The sequence below is a fragment of the Amyelois transitella genome, chromosome 7 (assembly GCF_032362555.1).
Source record: "Amyelois transitella isolate CPQ chromosome 7, ilAmyTran1.1, whole genome shotgun sequence".
Lineage (NCBI taxonomy): Eukaryota > Metazoa > Arthropoda > Insecta > Lepidoptera > Pyralidae > Amyelois > Amyelois transitella.
The window spans coordinates 2,408,282-2,427,147 of NC_083510.1; the positions used below are offsets into that span (position 1 = coordinate 2,408,282).

At 33.9% G+C, this 18,866-nt stretch overlaps 1 protein-coding gene across 2 annotated transcripts in view; it reads right to left on the bottom strand.

Moving 5' to 3' along the window:
- LOC106143558 (serine/threonine-protein kinase DDB_G0283821) overlaps nucleotides 1–18,641 on the bottom strand; it is a 153,269-nt gene extending 134,628 nt beyond the window's left edge. The window contains exon 1 of one of the 2 annotated variants that reach the window (XM_013345682.2): nucleotides 18,239–18,641. The gene's annotated coding sequence lies outside the window, so the exon portion shown is untranslated. Of the gene's footprint in view, nucleotides 1–18,234 lie in introns of both variants that reach the window. The other variant, XM_060945167.1, reaches the window with a different exon arrangement.
- Nucleotides 18,642–18,866: the final 225 nt, after the last annotated feature.

An 18,866-nucleotide genomic window follows, 5' to 3' on the forward strand; every position in this document is an offset into this window, starting at 1 on the left:
TCGATTTTGATAAAATATGAATATCGTTAAATATCTAAGGTAGGTTAGTACATTAAAATCGTTGGCAATTTTTATTTTTGAATGAATTAAAAACTTAACTAAACCGATAATGTTACATTTATTTTCTACCAATATTGTTAAATTTTTCCAGTAACATGGTAACCATAGTTGTTTGTCGACTGTCCACTTTGGTTTTCATTGAGTTATTATATAGCCACCAAGTTTTATCTAATAGCTTAGTAATAAAACGTTTATTTTATCTGTTTGTTTAAATTTGAAATCTAAAGTACTCTAATATTCACAGTTTAAGAACTGTGATTCTCAGTATCGATATTTCATACGAGTACTACGAAGTAGATTATTCACGAACGTCAATATTGTATTTATCTTCTCTCTTACCTCATTTTGGGTATATTTTTTAATGATGCTTACAATGTGTAACAGATACTATGATTGACACCCGGTGAAAGCTGCAGTGTAGTTTGTTCCACCGCTTCTGCTACACTTGCGCTTTATATATAATTATATTTAAGTTATGTTGACATTCATTAGCGATTCCTTGTATATCATCTTGTATCATATTTTAAAAATAAATCTATTTCTATTTTTACTATTTGTACTGACTGAATTTAGCAAAAATATGTATATAGAGATTTTTACGATGGTACAATATAGAATGCATCTTCAGAAATTCCCATAAAAGGTGTTCAATCAGTGTCGGATGGAGGTATTGTCAACAAAAGAAGATAATATTTGCCAGCAGAAACAACATCTTTTTTACTTCTTGATTGACATTTGACTAACTAGCGTCTCATATTTTAACTAAAAAACAAGAACTCACGTCAATTCACATCGCAAATAATCCGACTTTGTTCTCAAACGAAATAAGATACCTGACCGATATCCAGTTACCTTTGTGCCCGTCAAGGTTGCCAACTTCGAAGCCGATAAATAACCGCAAACGGCCAAGCGTGTGTGGTGCCATCAGTGACATAATATGTGACCTTGTCAACCCTTTCCGTATTAATTGATTAAGATTCATATGAGCCTGTATGACTTGATTATCGATTAACATACATACATACATAAAATCACGCCTCTTTTCCGGTGGGTTAGACAGAGACTACCTCTTTCCACTTGCCACGACCTCTGCATACTTTCTTCGCTTCATCCACATTCATAACTCTCTTCATGCAAGCTCGGCGGTTTCGGGTACTTTTGACCTGAGCCTTTACCAGGACGTCCTAAATTTGATCAAGATCAAAGATCAAATCGTCTAGGTCTTCCCACTCCGACCGACTCTTATCGATTAACGATTAATGAATACTCGTTTCTCGTTTCGTTCAGAGCTAGAATGGTTTGACTCAAGACGATCCAACCGGTCAACGTAAAAAAGACCGCAAAAGATGCACCAATCACGAGAAGAAAGAAGAAGAAGGATGTGCAAAAGATACGTGAATTGTACCTATTTTTAATCTATGGTCTAAAAAAGCACATTGCTCAAGGTGTCAACTCAATGACAAGCGTTGATATCATCTAAATGTCGACACGTAATTATTCTGACCCTCGAATCTAATGTCACGTGTTTTGTTTTATCATTTTTTTGTAAGGGTGCTTGTATAATCATCAGTACCTGGTATTTCCTTGCTAATATCATCTGCATTCTGCGTAACTAAGCGATCTTCCTTGGTACATCGACTTCCTGTAAGTTTTAATAGTAAAATATTATATAGGTGCTTATGAAGATTTATTTATTTGTTTTTATTGACAGTAAATGTCTTTAGGGTTTTTGAAATTAGAACTGTAGTAATAGATAAAGAGTATAGATATTAGGCAAGATCAAGTGCTTTTCAAGTGGGCTAAATAAAATTTAACATCGACACAAAGAAATTCATTTTATTTATTTTAACATAATGATAAAGATGTTACTACCCACTCGTGATAAAATCAAAAATGTTTTAATTAAACAACTGAATGCTAAAGCCTATAAAGATAATAAAAATATGTATGGTTTTACGGTGCAAAAGAAAAGCTTTACACATATGAAGAAATTTGTACAATCACGAACTTCAGAACCATCACATAAGCAGTACCTTATTAAATTTTTCGTAGCGAACAAGGCTCTGTGGCACGATAAGCAAGCAGGAAGCAGAGAAAAAACTATAGCCCTTATTGTTACTAGAACCAATAAAAACTGTCTAAATTTATCTTATAATAGTCCGAAAATTGAATTAAATTGTCACACAGTAGTTTTAAAACCGTAACAGCGACCTTGGGGTTATCTGAAATAAGTTGGTCGAGTTATATAACGTGGTTTAAGTTGTGGACGTGCTGTGGTCTGCCGCAATCTACTCATTTACTGAACTATCCATGCGATTTAAATAAAAAATGTCTTAGGTACTGCTAGATTGATTGTTAAAGACCTACTTTGATATAAAGTTGTTGTTTCCATAGCAACAGCTTTATTTCTTCCGATACTCATCAGACTGATTATTATCTAATGAAATTTATTTATATCTCTGCATTCTTTCTTGAACTGTTTGTTTAAAGATATGTATAAGTACTTACATAGATTAAGAGAGATTGATGTCTGAACTTAGCAAAACTTGTCTCACAAAACACCACTCCCATGAAAATGAATAAGTTCCGATTTGCTTAGTTACTTACTGTTTCATGCGAAAAATTTGACACACTTATCATTGGATACATCAACATGACGTTTTTTATTAAATATTTTTTTTAAGTTTTTGCTTCCCTGCAAAAGATATATAAATACATTCGTATTATCACGTCTATATCCCTTGCGGGGATAGACAGAGCCAACAGTCTTGAAAAGACCGAAAGGCCGCATTCAGCTTTATAATGGAATTGAGATTCAAATAGTGACAGGTTGCTAACCTATTGCTCACAAGAACAACCCTAAGTTTCTTAGCCTATCCCTTAGTCACCTAGAAGAAGAATCCCAAGTTTACAATATCCTTGGAAAAGAGATGTGGTGGTCCTATTCTTTAGTGCTTCCGACAATAAATGGCTTTGCAAAATGATGTTTGCTTGATATGATTTCTTGAATTTTTCAACTATTGCTTTATTAAGAACCAATTTTTTGTGATCAATACTTTAAATTGATCTATGAATTGTATCTATATATCCTGTGGTATCTATGTAAAGTAGATAGATGTATATGAATGGAAAACACCAGACACTGCAAGCTGTCATTAGCAACAAATTGTGGCCGGGAGACGATGGCTGAAGACGTCTGGGCTTTCTCTGTCTGGATGGTACCGTAATTAGGAAGTAGGTATGAGCGAAATATAAACAGAACATAATATTAAACGAAATTGCAGCTTATGACTAAGAGTACTACTATTTGAATCTCAATTCCATCATTAAGCCATACAGCTGAACGTGACCTTTCGTCTTTTCTCGTTTCGACCGTTGGCTCTGTCTATCCCGCAAGAGATATAGACGTGATGATACATGTATGTAAGATTAAGTATTTATATAATTTCTCCAGATTCAGCTGTGTCGGCGCGATGCAAAGTAATAAAGTTGAGTAAACATTTTGAAGCGGGTATTCGTTATCGTGAATCTTTCTCGAAAATTCCATCACGTTCAAACATTATGGCGCCCAGAGTTCAAACGCCAGTTCGCAGTTCAAATCATAACTTTATGCTCCATGCATCTGTTCATACTTAGGATGTGAAACTCTGTTATTTATTTTTTTGTTTTGCTAGTTAAGACTTGATAGTTGCACTATATTTAACAAAAGTTTATATAAGAAGATCTTTTATATGTAAGATAGTTGCAAAGCTACGATAACTGTGTTTGTTCTGATGTCATTTAAAAAAATTTACGAATAACATCGGTCGCCCAGGTACTATGGAATGATAATTATAAGACATGCTTTAAAAATAGTACCCTACATTAATAACAATTAACACTAGCCATTAAAAATCATCAATCGTACATCATTTATGGTCATGTAGAAATAACTACATTTATACGCTAACAGAAAACAGTAGGACAGAGTCAATAAAGTAACAGTAGGCACCAGAATGAAACTCTGCATGACATTGATTTCACTATTTGAAGTAAACCCAAGCCATAAAATAGATATCATTGAGATTTAAACATAGGGCTTAGCGTTCCCCCGAGCTATAGTCTAATGAGATGGGGAGATTTCAGTGATGCAGACTGAGTGCCTTCTCAGCCGCTACTGAGTGACAGATGGATCTAGAAATTTCTTAATACAGGGCAAAATATAGGGCGCCGAAACCGAAACCGCCGAGCTTGCATGAAGAGAGTTATGAATGTGGATGAAGCGAAGGAAATATGCAGAGATCGTGGCATGTGGAAAGAGGTAGTCTTTGCCTACCCCTCCGGGAAAGAGGCGTGATTTTATGTATATATGTATGTATGTATAGGGCGCCAAAGCGGACGGACGATATGAAAATTTTAACTAGCCATGTAGATTTGTGAAAAAAGTGTTCTGCTAAGATGCTATACTGTATGAAATATAAAAACCAAAATGTATAGTATATCTAATAATAATAACTTGTGTTTAGCACTCTTATTAATTTTGTTATCTAGTTGTCATTATTTTACACAAATAACATTTTTGTTTTGCCATTTGTCATGTGCATCGTTTTTGTTATGAATTAATAATATCCTCAATCCTTTTCTTTCTTTTCTCTATGTTTCTAAGAGGCGCCCTCTTGTCCTGTCGCTCAGTGCCTAGCCTAGCTAGATCCGGCGCTGTCGAACGAAGGTAGTGAAAGTAAAGGGACAACACATCAGGGCCCTGGGCTAAGGGAGTGGTGCAAACGGAAACTAATGCCGTATCACGATTTGAGGACAGGAAAGGAAATGGAACGAACTTAAATATTCAAAACAAATTTAAAGGTAACTCCGTATTAGGTATGGAACACCGTACCAAATACGTTTAAAGCTAGTCTAACAGCGGAGTAAAAATAAAGTATGTACTAGCTGTTTGTGTTCACGCGTAACTTGGGATTCTTCTAGCAGCTAGCTAACACTGTCAAACATGGCCTTAGATTACTATGTTACTTCTTGTTGTTACTATTGACTCTATCTTTCTTAAGAGACCCAATATGCAGGTAACATTTGTCGATACCTTTTAATAGGAACGATAGTGAAAAAGATACAAACGTAATTACAAAGAAAAACTTTATACCACAATATTTTCCAATGTAGCAACTAAATTACAACTTTTTGTAGCAACAGCTTATCGCTCACGCTAAACACTTAGGCCACAAACTTCAAAGTTTGCATATCATAGGAAAGCCAACCCTCGTTAAAATGCCGAATGAGCTGAATTATTATACATCTTCTCTGTAGAACCCAGCTCACACTAGTCGAGTAGAGTGGGCCAGCCAAAAAGCAAGTTAGTAAAATAATAAAAATATTTTATTATTTAAAAAAGTTTCGATCATAATAATAGATTATGAAGAAAGATAATTTGGATTAAATATGCAAGCAGTAAATTCTACTATTTATAAATACTTCAGGTATTGAATGCGCACTTGATGTACCATTATTTTATCTCGGACCTGAATTTATAAAAAGTATAATACAACGCGAAAGTAAAAAAACAGTTTTATTAAATTCTACTTCAATACTTGCCAAAAGGTATTCTTATTATTTATACTCAAAGAAATATACTGATGTATAACTTTCCACTATTGGATTAAACATATCCAATAGTAGAAAATTATACATCAGTATATTTCTTTAATCAACTACGACTCATCTCGTAAAATAGTCTTAGCAGCATTAAGTTCTAAGTTGTTCTATTCATAGACGTCTCTCAAATATATCTTACGAAACCGATGATAATTTGCAAACATAAAATTGCTTCCTGCAATTCCAAAAAGAATATCCGGACCACCTAAATTTTCCTAGTTTCTTTCTACGCTCGGCTATTTCTTTCAACGCTCGGCTATTTCTCTTTGCGCTCAGCTATAGTACGCGAACTCGCCTAATGTGAATCACACTAGCCATCACTCTGACTTAATGGTTTGTAGGCCGCGAGCTATTTCGCTCGATTTCTTTGTAATCTCACTTTACATACATCACTTTTATTTTGTATTACGTGACCCGTCGGATGTAACCATTACCGAACATATTCGATTGTTTATTTCTCACGGTACGTTTTCATAATGTACACTTGACAGTTGAAAAGACATAACTGCTATTACACGTCTGGTTAAATTATATGTATGTTTTATGTTATGTTAATAGTTTAGTACTTTTTCTTAAATACATTATCAACAAATATTTTTAGGGCACTTAGTAAGTTAGAAACCTGTGCCTACAAAATAAAAACATACATATATTTACGTCTATATCCCATGCGGGGTCTTTAAAAGATTGATTGGCCACGTTCAGCTATATGGCTTAATGATAGAATTGAGATTCAAATAGTGACAGGTGGCTAGCCCGTCGCCTAAAAGGAGAATCTCAAGTTTATAAGCCTATCCCTTAGTCGCCTTTAACGATATCCTATTCTTTATGTGTCCTATTATTTTTTAAGGTGCCGGGAACCACACAGTTATATAATTTAACATATGTTCCCACAGACGTCATAGGAAGAGAGTACCGAACGAAAACATGATAGTCTAATCTGAAGGCATTCGTGAGAAATGTATAAAAAATTAACTGATTAAAAATGTCTACGAAAAGCCTATGTAATAAATGAAAACAAACCGAGATGTAACCTTTTTGTGCAAAATTCTCGAGTACCACTCCTTACTTTGTGAAAATTGTATTGCACTTATAATCTTTGTCATTGGGAAACCTGTCATAAGTTGTGTGGGCCAAGCCTTCTTGCCCAATGTACCCACTCGCATCATATGTTAGGTTATAATTTGTCATTGTCTCTAGTGTTTTTCAAGTGTTTTACAACAAATTGAATTGATTTTATGACATTCATTTGAGAAAGACAAACAACACAAAAACACACTTGCACATTTAGTATATTATTAGTATCGATTTATAAAAACCTTTATCCGAGTTAGCTTTAACATATTCAAATGCCTAGCTTCAATTAAATTCATTCATTTTCTTTATTTATTTTAAATCATCGAACCACCTAGAACTCATTTCCATCTTAAACCCTGGGGCATAAGATTTTTTTTAAATTTTCTTTCATTAAAAACTCGCTAACATATATAATTTTAGTTAATTAATCAATCATGATTTACGCTATAAATTATCAGACCTTAAAGTTTTATTTGCATCAGCTTAAACACACGTCATCATCATATTGTTAAACATTGATTTATAGATTTGTTGTATCTGTCTATTACCACTTACACCAGTAACAATGATTAATTTAACAAATGAAACTTGTTAAACTATTAATCATGGAAACGAAATAAATTGAAAGCACATGATTTTTTTTTTTTTGTTTTTACACTTTTAAAATCTCTAAAGTACTTGACTACAGACTTCATAAAAAAATGTACCACCTACAAAATTTCTGTAATACAAGGCTAGTGCCGTGTGGTAGCCGGCACTTTAGAATATTACCACTCCATCTCTTTCCCATGGATGTCGTTGAAAGCGACTAAGAACTAGGCTATTAAACTTGTAATTATTTATTTAAGGCGATAGGCTAGCAACCTATCACTATTTAAATCTCAATTCCATCTACAAGCCACACAGCTGAACTTTCAGTGTTTATGAGACTGTGGGCTCTGTCTACCCCGTAAAGGACAAAAACGTGATTATCTGTATGTATGTAATGTAAATAAATCTCTCTCAGCCGATCTTTTAATTGATATTCGTGATGGCTTCCCACAAACAAGAGTTATATCATCCACATCAATTATACATGCTAACTACTGATATTCATAAGCAAATGAATTGTTTGATTACAATGTTGTGTAATTCACTTTATTTACATAATTGTTCTTTTTTTGGAGCACAGTGATGGTATTTAATGACGATTGTCTGCGTTACCAAACTTCTTAACAATAAACCCGTTTATATATGTAGGTCTAAAGTACGCCGGCAGCTCCGCTCGCGCGTGAAACCAAAAAGTCCCTGTAATACCCGTTCCCGCGGGAATTTCGGGAGATCTCTATTAGTGCACTCCTAGACAACACACATTTTTATAGTACTACTTACTTAGTTTTTTTTATTTTCTTTATAGTCATTATGGACTTTTATCGGTAACCATTGCAAGCCATACATGCTTGCTTACTTAACTACTTGAAACAATAAATAGTTTGAAAGTCATTATTTTAACCATACTGACGCCACGAATGTTCCAAAAATGGCGTCGGAACCGGAAGAAACCCAAATGAATTTTTACCATCTAAATGGGCACATTTTATGAAGCGTGCCTAATAAATATGGCTTTACAATACATAGATATAATCGTGTGAACGGTGTTGAATCCATCTAAATATAATCGAATAAATTTTAGTATTGAAAATAACTATCAATATGTTTTGCGTTAAAAATGCCTCGCAAGATTGAAAATAAGTACTAAATAGTACTATGTATATATATATATTAAAAATAAGTAGTAAATCAGCTAAGACTAGCACTTTTTCTAACAGTTAATCGAGCACTGCAAAATTAAGTTTCGTTTTTACATGGTCTTCTTTTCTAAAATTATAAATCTCTGCAGAGTCAAGACGAAGCAGTAAGTGCCTCTCATATTAGATCAGACTCACTTTTTAATCTATTTCTCGCAATTCACCACTGCTCAGGCCATCGCTCAAATAAATGAAAGTGTCAAGCTTAACGTAAGAAAAGCAACCGGATATTATACCGCGCATTGTAGTTCGTTCTGCCGATGTCCACATAATGCCTGTTAGCTACTGAGCATAGCCGACGGTAAACTTAATTGAAATTCTCAAACGAACATGCAAATTGTACTAATGTTCAATTTAAAAAGTTTGTATTTGTAATAGAAAGTGTTTAGAAATCTCGTCCGATTCAAATTGGTCGGGCAGATTTCAGCACAATGTATGTTATCGGCATTTTTTTACTTTTTTAATGAAAATCAACTAGTGCTGGCTGGTGACTTCGATTCAAAAAATTTATAGTTCAATAAATTTTTAATCTGTGCATCTGATTTGTCCGGTCGGGGCCGGGGCTCTTTTGAAATCAAATTGAGAATAATAATGCCATTACATTTTCGTTATTATATGGAAGAACAAAAGACTGCAGACGATTGACTTGACGAAATAACACTGATTTTTATAAGTAACTTTTAATATATTTGTGACTCTAATCAAGAGGCGTGAACAATAATATTAAGATAATTAATTTTCGTAATATCTTTAAATTATATCAAGACTTATGGAAATATGCCACAATGTATACTACACAAATATACTAGACCTGAAATTTTGATCCACGATTGTATGATAGATTTTAAGTAAATACCTATTACCTACCTTCGACTATTGGCTTTTTCCACCGCGCAAGGGATATAAGACGTAATTGTATGTATGAATCTATAAGCATTTGTCCAAAATCTTAGACAAACCTAAACCCGCATTACACTAAGATCTTCTAAATCCAGCAAATGGATGCTTGAATCAGGAGGGGAGAAAATCGGTTTCTAAATCCGATCAAAAGATTACACCCATATGTACACATAGTACACGACACAGTCAAAACAGAAGTTGGTAGAATAAAAAACTTTAGATATATTTTTCGTAATCATTAACAACTCTGATAAAGAACGAAATTGATGATAATGGAAATACTGTTAACACTCTTTAATTAGTCAAACGATTTAAACTAATTATCAAAACATTTAAATAATTTTCAGATATAAAACATTTAACAAACATTATGCAAGAATATTTTGCTTATCGAGAACAATCTGCATCTGAAGTCGCATTTAAGCTATCAGATGGCCATCAGGTTGTTAATTTGACAGCATTACAAACTATAGAAATACAACATTTCAAGCATGCCGTAAGAGGAGCATATCTCTCCATAAATAGACAGAGCCGAGACGCCAGTTGAGACCGAGCAAATGGTAAAACTAAACACTGGAAGTTTAACGGTTTATCCAGCACGTAGCGCTACGACTGATTCAGAAACATTCAATTACCAATACATTCAGATCATTCTAATGACAGTGCTAGGTTACAATCATACGATAGCTCTTGTTGTTTCAACCCACAACGCAACAAATACAAACTAAAAAAGAAACGACGCTATCGCAATCACCAAATACCATTACTGCGTTAAAACTAATTTTAAATTAGTTTCTGGAACGAAAAGCGCAATGGAAACTAGAGATTCAAATCTAGATAGAGAAAGGGGATTGATCGAAGGGTCGTGGTGAACTGTCGCTTGCAGCAAACGCGAGCGGAACTAATGGTGATGTTTGATACAATGCATCGTTATTGCTCTCTGTGAGATTTTATCGGCACATAACGTATTAAGGCAATAATGTGGCTAAAACAGTATCGTTGATTTTGCCAAGATATTTGAATTGTAAGTACTGAGTTAAGAACTTTTTCTTTGATCCTCAACAAAATAAAAGTAAATACGTGTAATGATATGTCATCAGAAAATTATGCGTTTGGTCACGGAGATGATGTGAAGATATTCAAGGGCAACAGAAGGCTAAATGCATCAACAAATACTCATTAGGTTCTTGCCAATAGTAAAAACAAATATTGTTCTTGTAAGCAATTAGTATGCAGGATATGAAGCCAAAGCTAGATTTGGCGTAACTTTGTGAACAAACACTAATACAACAGACGTACCTAATGGAGTGGCACGGTGTTTTACAAATACAAATTCTTTGAAAGTTTTTTTAAACAAATGCTAATTTGGGGAGTTAAAATAACAAATTCGTTTTGCAGAGTCATATCACTGCGACCATTGGTATCGAATATTAAATTAATATATCTAAACTAGCCAAAACTTTTACTTTTTTTTTCATAAATATGCACATATTTGGCTAATTTCATAATCATTAAACACTAAATTTATCTAATAATTAAGTCAGCTAAATCCACCCATATCAAAAAAACCTTGTCAAAATATCTTCAAAATCAAAAATCTTTGAATTAATCTCAGAAGATGTAGTCATTGATTAGTCGACGGGTACCATTAAAATGGTGTGGGTGTCCGATGCGACCTTGATATTGAAAACGCGACAAGCCAAAAATGAAAGTGAAACAGATTTCTTTTCTCTTTCAACGGTTACGTCTAAGATGACTTAACTAATTCTAACAAATTCTACGGTGTATTTTACCTAGTAAACAAGTTTTATCGAAAGATAAATTGGCTAGTATTGAGATAGAAATCTAAGATTCCGATTTCGAAGAGTGCAAGCCGGTGCAGTTAGCCGACATATTATGATAAGATCGCATCGTTAAAATATATTTAATGTTAGCTTTTTTATTAACACTACTGTGCATATAAACAACTGTGATGTTAATTAAAATTGTTGTATCATTTTCATCTAAAAGCCTATTTCAGTTAAATTTAAATATTTTTAGTTTTAGACGAAATTTTATTGCATGTTTTCGTTAAGGTAATATTTGTTTAGATAGTATTCATACCAGATTAAATAAATCGCCACCTACAAAACAATATGATTATCATTCCGTAACTAACAAGAAAATGATTTTGCAATGAAATTAACTCATATTATTGAACTCCTATCATTTGATTTGTATAGTGATGGAGCCTATTGTTAATACCTGTAAAGTAGAGAAAACAATAGCATTGTACTGCACTCTCGGCTTTCATTCGACGACCTTGTTAGATGTAGTCTTGTCTTTGACTCGAGCTACTGTTATTGGGTCAATTTTCGAAATTGTGACGTAACTAATCGAATATTGAGTTAAATTAGCAGCCGACACCCCTTGAATTTATTTAGCAATCAACTCAACTTAGTCTTCCTAATTAATTCAATTAGTTCAAAAATATTCTTAATTAATATTATCTAGCGTGAAATTTGGAAAATTCGGACTGATAATTTGATATTTTAGTCATAAACGTATTGACAACCATAAGTAAAAGACCAAATCCACTTGTTATAATTGGACTGGTTCATATAAGAAACTAATGTGAAAATCTTAATCACGATAACTATGCCTAAACAGAATGAGAACATAGAGCTACTATTAATTACGTGGCTACTGCATTTTTTATTTGAGGAATTCATTATCTTGGCCCTTCAGACCTATAGGAATCGCGGTCAGGAAAGTGTTAATCACGTTAAAGCAGACAAGAGGTTTATTGGTCCAAATCACTTAAAAGGAAACTTCAATAGGAACAATGGCTCAGAAGTGCATTCACAATTAGCGGCGGCACGGTGCATAATTAAAAAGAATTGAGGTTACACCTTACCCTGATCCCATTTGGATGAATTGAAAGATGTTTTGGAAAGGTCGATGGTACGAGTACCTTTAACGATGTCACGAACTTTACAACCATGGAGAAGGCCTACCTCGAGGTCATATACAAAAACCATAAATAATAAAATGGCTGAATCAGGCAATTCCAATATATTTATGCTATACTATCCTAAATAAAATGCAAAGTTAATATTTAAAATTACTTGACTCGGGATCCTTCTTTTAAGTAATCAGCTAGCAACGTAAATCCATCTGAATCTCAAATGACATTACTTCCGACTCTGTCTACCCCAGATACATATAGATGTAACATATGAATTGTATAACGCAATTCCTTAAAATAACTTAACAATGAAATAAATCTTCTTGGAAGTGATGAGCATTTGTGTATAATATTTCTAATAAGTTTCTTAGTTATCTAAATTACGGTTTGGAATTATAGAGATCATGATGAGGAAAAGTAAGTAAAAGTAATCAAGTAAGTACATATGGTCTTGCAATTCTCTTATACCTACTGTATCATTATTGAAAGTAAGAATCATGTGGCATGTTGGTAAAACGTTGCAGGTAATGAGATGAGAGATAAAGATCCATAAAATAACTACAATATTTATTTGCGGACTAGTTTAACATTATTTAACATACGTTCTAGCAAAAGGTCTGGTCAAGAGTACCCGAAACCGACGAACTTATGAATGAAGAGAGCACTAAGAGAGTTATGAATGTGGATGAAGCGAAAGAAGTGTGCAGGGATTGTGGCAAATGAAAGGATATGGGCTCTGCCTCGGAAAAGAGGCGAGATTTATGTATGTATGTAAGAGGGCGTGGGTTTAGCTATAGACACGAGGTCTAGCAAGTAGCCGCTAGAGGATCGCGAGTTGCTGTAGTAATCGAAAGGCGAAGGCCCGGGGCGCACGCGCACCCTCTTCACAGCCCAGGAGCCCAATATAAAGGCGCAGGGGAGACAGCAACGGCACGACATCACAATCACTTTGAATGTATAGGTAATGTTTTGTAGTTGTTTTGAAATGACAGAAACTTATCGACACTCGATACATTATAAATTCTAAAGATGACAAACAACGACAAGAAATGTTCCAGAAAAGTTACACTTTCACCAATTATACGTATAGATCTTGTTCGAATATCGTATCCATCAATCAAATAGCTTGAATCATTGCTCAATGAAGACCTCGACATAATTTTTATATCATTATAATGGTACATTCATGAATCCTGTCAATGAAGTGTAAACAGATGTTCTGGCGGTCAATATTGACTGACTATTCAAACTGGATCCACAAGAGAAGTAACGAAGGTCACACAAGCTAAATGCTAACTAAATGTACTGTAAAGTCTAGTGGTAATGATAACTCCATTTATCTAGACTCTCAGCATAGAATTCGTAATTAGAATAAAATAAGAAAACTGCACAAGAAAGATTCTTTCTTTTTCTCAACTTCTTTTCAAAGTTTTCTTAACTTAATTGTTATGTTCGGTTAAACTTACATAATTTTCAAATTGAGTTGTAAGTTAAGAATAAAACTTCAGCTAAGTATATGAAATTAAATTGCAACCATCACTTATTAATTCTTGTTCAATTGATTATAGCGTCAGTAGTCAATCGATAGGCGCAAAATTCCTTGGTGTTGCAGTATTATACATACTCATGCTCGTAGTATACAGCTTTTCTCAAGGCCTACAGGATGCTGTTAATTGCAATGCTTAAGTTAATTACTACATCCCCACAAATGAAAAATCTAGCATCGTTATATCGACAGATATTTATAGTTTTAATCATCAATAGGACAACGATGATGTTGGCAAGGTATTTCAACGTAATAAAATACTATACAATTTGAAGGTTGACACCTATGTGTCAAGGTATAATGAACAATTTGAAGACTTATGATCTCATTGACGATGTATAAAGTGGTAAGTTGACATACGTTTCTCAACATTAATGCGACATTACAGGTTTTAAGCACAAGGTCGGCTAATATTTGATCCTCCGTGTGATATATCTACCATCTTTGATCGAATAATATTATGCTAAGCCTAACGAGTTGTCAAAACCGATTTGAATTGAAGAAATATTTTTCAATATAGAATCCTCAAGATACTTACAACAGGATGATTAAAATACAAAACTGTTTAAACCAATCTTGGAGTGTACTCATTGTTTTCTGTTCCCATGTCCGTGACCTCTTCAATTATAACTGTTAACGTTCATACGCAATGATAGTATCAACATAATATTTGTTGGTTTGCGAAAACGAACTACGATTTGTGAAATTTCACATCCAGAGCTCAAGTGTTTCAAATTATCAATAGATCTCGACACTTGTGACATTAACCTGATTGATCATTACATCACAAATGATAATCTTGTCAACCTGACAGAAAAATAGCTGATAGGAAGTCAGATAATCAGGCGAAATGTAATGTACTTGCTACAAATAAATGAAATGTTTGCGCATGACTTGTAGATGCTCTCAAATTAAGATTAAGCATTCAATACCATTACATTACTGATATTTCGGTTCTTGTATATGTAAAGATTTGCTGTATTGACCCCGCAATTTGGTATGTGGCACCGTTGTTTGATGCATAATTTTGAGACTCATAATGTCATTATCATGGTGACGTGACCAAATTAACTGTTCAAAATTTCCAGTACAAATGTTAGGTGTTATATGTGCAGTAATGACCGGAGAGAGTGATAGTTACTGTTATACAACAATATGTATCTCTCTCCATGAGAAAATTATGTGAGTATTGTGACTTTAAAATATATTCTATTTGGTTTACTCAGACACTATTATCAGGTATGCGCATATTTTTTTTCCGGGACTACGGTAAACCCCGTACCTAATAATAAACCTCTTAAACTATTTTTACTCAATCATGGAGAAATTTAAATGTCTTCAAAATTTATTTTATGAAATCATCACAGTTAATTTTGCAGATACTTATAAAATATCTGATTTATTTGTCTTGTATTGGTACAATTTCTTTAATTATAAAATATGTTTATTAGATATTTCAGAAAATTTAGGACATACTTCAGTCACCTGTTATACAAATCAAATGTAGTTGATTAAACATTTAGGACAATAATCTTGTTAATTAAGTTGTGGATCTAATCTACATAGAATTGACTTATTTGCTTGAACAAGCTATTGTATTCAGCAAAGTTGCAGACTGGTGTACGGCATTCTAAGAATTCCGGAATAGCTAATATCTGTCAGTAGATAATGAAGACATCCTGCTACTATTATAAAGGCGAAAGTTTGTATGGATGTATGGATGTTTGTTACTCTTTCACGCAAAAACTACTGAACCGATTACCATGAAATTTGGTATGTAGGTAGCTGAAGACCCAGAATAACACATAGGCTACTTTTTATCCCAGAGTTCCCGCGGGATTGATAGGGTTTCCATGCGGACGAAGTCGCGGGCGGCCTCTAGTTATATTAATATGATTAGCAAGTTCCAGCATTCACCAAGACATGAACTGCTAAGACTTATAAGAATATTTTGTCTTATCGACTACCTTATATGCTGGCGTTCGAGTGAGTATTCTTATTTCACCTGATGATGTAGGTTCCAAAAGTAATTATCTAAGTCCTAAGTTAAAGAGCCAACTCTTGTCGGTGGAATTAAATGAAGCTTCTTTCTCCATATAAACTCCATTATAGGGAACGTGGTACGGTAGTTTAAAAGATAGTATATCAAAATTCATTCCGATTTTAAGAAAAAGTCAGCGACGGACATAAGCAATAATGCGTACCGTATCTTATCTATATTGATGACTTTCTTCTATCATTAATAATATTAAATTCTAAATTCCGCATATCTCGGTCAGTTTTTTTCTTCAGTACTGAGTAAAATTTCTCTAACTTTTCAATGCGATATCACTTCCGCATTTCTACTGAGAATCTGAAATGCAAGATTCAACTTGCACAAGTGGATGTTATTGGCAACATTAAGGCTTTTTCTATTGTCATGTCTCCTAGTTTTTATTATTCTACAACAACTTTCTATTGCATCTTGTTTTTTTGCGTAATCCACATAAATGTTATTCGATTCAAGGTCTCTCTTTGGTGTCTTTGTTTTAACATCTACTACTTATGTTTGTCATGTATATTATAGGCAATCGGCCTTCAGTCACATGTTTGCACGCCTATTTCAACGTTGTGTAAAGACATCATACGAACAATTTACATATGCAAGCAAATTGTGTTTTTAAACAGGAAGACTATATGCTAATTGTCAATCGAGGTTTTACATATCAGTTTTACATATCAGTTTTACTAAATTCATTAATTTTCTATGTACAGGTATATCAATCTTCACCTATTTTTAATAATAGCAGACAAATAATTTTCTTGTTTGTACTATTCACAATTATTATATTTTGCCAACTCATTACATGTTTGTTTTCATATAAATTATAATTATGACAGTTATAATATTCTGTTGTAAAAAAAATAAAATAAATGTGAGGATGTTTGTTTGTTCTGTGAAAGCTCTTAAAGATTTGGTTTTTTCATCTTTGAGAAATTAATATATGACAAAAAGTGTGTATAATAAATAAAATAAAATAGAACAGAAATCTATTACAAAATGGCGAATATATCAAATATATAATCGGTGCATTAATATTCAAATAACTTAATAATGTCAACCAACATAATTATATTTATGAAATTAGTTACAAGTAATTTAATCAGCTGCAACGTTCGTTTCTAATATTTCAACGCTCTTCTAGTTATTATTACTGTTTAAAATTTTGCAAGACAAGTATCTATATTTCTATAATAGAGACTTAAAGTTATAACTGAAAGGTCTGGCCTAATTCAATTCTCAAAAATACTGCGGACCGTGAAGTTGAAACATTACTTAATTTCAAACAATACAAACTACAGTTATGAAATGATCATAAGCGATCTTAATCTTGTATTGGTATTGAAATGGCGAATGAGGACGGAACTAAAAAAAACTTAAAACGATGACGGTGGTCCATCAGATCAAGCAAAGTTTAGACCATCCGTGGCTCAGTAAGTATTAAAAATAATTTCTCTGCAAATAAAAATAATACAAAACCACATTACTTACGCTCTGTGTCGAGAGCGAATTTAGCTTCGGCCTCAGAGTAAAAAGTAAGTACTAAAGTTAGCGGCGCAATGGTTTTTTCTCGCACAAAGCGATCAATAGTCGTTTTTTGGTTCGGTTTTTGCACATCTGTTCGTTTAGAAATAGGTTCTGAGTACACATGGCACTTTCGTTTGGTGCAATGCACGAGTGGAATACAATTTGAGTGTTGCAAATTGATTTCTTCTTTATATTTTAGAGATTTTCAATCATAAATTGTGCAAAACTCATGATTCGGCAGATCTTTCACAACTCTGGAATCCATTGGTAGATTAAGAAATAATTAATTTTGACAGATTTTCGTGTGTCCTCGTAAAGAGATTTCTCAATTTTTCCATTAACTTTAATTCTGAACAGGTTATAAAAAGACATTCTGCTGATTACTCTAAAAAAGATAAAATGCTTTTGTTTATTTACTGACCGATATTTTTTGCTGTCTGTAGCTAAATGAAGTCGTTTATTGAAATCATTAGATCAGTTTTTGTGTTGACAAGGGCAAGGTTTGCTTCCACAATCAACCGGGCGTGTCATTTAATAACCACATCTGTAACGAATATTAGCATTTTCTTCGCTAGCATATTAATTAGAGATAACATCGGCACGTTCATCTACTACACCACCAATCATTTCAATAACTTCATTTAAATATTTAATTTCCTGATTTACATACAGTTTAAGAGGAATCATATCGATATGGATAACTTACTTACTGAAACTTTTAACAGCACTTTTACTCGGTAATCGACCTTAAGAACTGTTCTTGACCAAGTCCAGTCCTCTTCCTTATACCGATAAAGGCAACGTATTATCCAGTCACTCACACTGAACACTCCACTCTGAAAATCAAGTTAGCACTTCACGAAAGTCCTGCCACGGCGGGTCCGAGTCTAAACCCGTTCCGGGGGATACCCAATTCCGGTTTTAGGAAAGGTCACTTTTCGCGTAGGCCAGGAGAGGGCAGACGGTTCCACTTCAACAATGTTCGGGTTGAAAGGAAAGTCTTTTAAGAAAGTTTCGTATGTAAACTTTTTTCGCGATGTCGACGGGAGGCGTCGCGGCGCCGCGCAACACACGCGTCGCGGCCGGCAGCTCAATGCGGACTGCGCGATGCTAAACTTTGACTAGTGTGCACTCAAAGCCTCCGCGTCGTTACGGAGACGTTTGTCTGTGTGGCCGAGTTGCAGATTCTTCTACCAACAGACTGAAACGATACGTTGCGGCTTGTACAACGTTATCCATTACGTGTTTGACAGATTAAATCTCGTGGTCCAGTTTGGAAAATGTTGCAGTGTATGCGACGCGTATTGATTTCTTTGGCGCAGGACCTGTTAAATGTAT